Below are 2150 nucleotides of genomic sequence, written 5' to 3' on the forward strand. Positions count from 1 at the left end.
GTCCGAGATAGCTTCTGCTACCTCTTGTGTGTCTATGTGGTCGGAGATTTGAGGTTGTGTGACCTGTTTTGCTGCAGCAACGAGTTTCTCCCTTGCATAACGTTCAATGGAAGCATCTAATCGTGCTCGTATTTCTTCCAATTCCTTACACATAGCAATCCATCTTTCTTGGGATATAGAATAACCCATTGTGTTCCCACTCTGATACCAGTTGTTACGGTCCCGGATCTGACACAAGGATTCGTTAGGAGGATTTTGGATCTACCACGGATTACCGTATTGATAGTAGGGATTGTAGGGAGACATGGAGAATGAAAACGAAAGATCAAGCCAAAAGGAAGCTTGAAAACGCTAGAGCTCATTGAGGACAACTCTAAGCCTCTTTATGCTAGATTTAACCTAATTCTTAATACTTGAATTCTTTTCTTTCTCATTACTCATAACCCTTCAATAGGGTTCGCCCTGTTAGGGTTTAAGATAAAATATTACAAAAATACCCCTATAAATAAAATATTCCAAAAATACCCATGTGGCCTAAAACTGAAATAAATAAAGTAAATTAAAGAAAACAACTAAAATAATAATGTTATTGCATGCATAACAGAAACCCTACTCATGATTTGTTCCAACTGCTGGTGATTCCTACTCATGATTTGTTCCAACTACTGGGCGAATTGCTAGCTAAATGTTGTCTCCCATGCTTGCATTCACACCTCATTTTTTGTCTGCATCTCTCTTGCAATTGCTCTCAACTTGTCACTACTAGATGAATCACCCATGTTAACCTGCTCTGATACCAAGTTGCTATGGACCTAGGTCATGGATCTTGTAACACGGCACTAAGAAGAAGAATTTAGGGTTTAGGGAATGAGTTCTTCTCTATCAAATCCTCTTGGTCACCCTAAGAATTAGAGTGGAGGAGAAGAATGAATCAGATTTTCTTAAGGGAACTTGTACCTTGAATTCAATGAAGGAGAACTCCAACCCTAGGGTTCATTAGAGGAGAACGCCAACCTTTGTTAACATAAATCAAGACTTGCCCTTTTCTCATTCCCTTTCCCCTCTAAGTAGGGGCTCACGACACCAAGAGTTCAAGAGAAAGAAATTATACGTATGCCCCTATGGTTACTCTACTAATAAATTGAAATATAAAGTGAAATAAAAGAAAATAACTCAATGACTCAGCCACGACACCTCTGAATGACTCGGCCTGCTATTGAGTCCACAACATTGTTCTCTAACCTCTCTCAGGCTGCAACTAATGATGCTCCTTCAAATCATTAAACCCTAATTATGATGCCACAAATATAAAGAGAAAACTAGGTCAACTGCAATATAAGAGTGAAACCCCCAAACCGTCTTTTATGAAACAATAGTCAATATATGTCGACTCAGTGTAAGGCGTTGATTAGGGCCCACAACTTAACATTGGCTTAATCTCCGAAGTCCTTCTTCGGATCATTTCCTTGAGCCAAATTTTTTGTGGTGTCTGGACGAATCAACCTGTTGTCCTGCCCTGTTCGGAAGCCAGCATTGGGAAGACGACGACACTGTTTTTGAAATAAAATTCGACCAAGTTAGGTAGATTGATTTTAATCCAGCGCCCATTCTACTGAGATACAGACCGAACTTTGCCAAGTCAACCCAACAACCCGAGCATTGCTTCCTCTATTCTACAAGGTTAACATGAGTCAACTTGGACCGAGTCAACTCGATCTAGATCGGCCTAACTCGGCCATCTCAACCTAGTCTCCTGACTCGATATGACTCATTTATTGACTCAAATTATTATTACTCTGTCAGTGTATTATTTGGTGCACAACTTTTGGATGCACTTTTTGAGGATTATTTCATATATCCTTATTAAGGACTTCCATTATTTGGTACGTGTTGTGTGGGCCCAGGCCCATTTCTGCTACTGCTATTGTGTCTCTCTGATTGAGACATTATTGAAGGAATTCTCAATTGCTAACTGTTGTCAGCATTGGTTATTCAGATGAAGAAGAAAGTATATGGTGGCCCCAACATATTATCTTCCGGTGATTTCCCATTGCCCTCTTATTATGTGTTAAAATTACTTCTAAGCAATGCCTATAGACCTACTATCTACAAAGGATAAGAGTGTGCCCAACATCCATCGTGAGTGAAGT

The sequence above is a fragment of the Aristolochia californica genome, unplaced genomic scaffold, assembly GCF_029961685.1.
Source record: "Aristolochia californica isolate CCGP_79_NKW_82.1479 unplaced genomic scaffold, dmAriCali1.0.hap1 SCAF_2, whole genome shotgun sequence".
Classification (NCBI taxonomy): domain Eukaryota; kingdom Viridiplantae; phylum Streptophyta; class Magnoliopsida; order Piperales; family Aristolochiaceae; genus Aristolochia; species Aristolochia californica.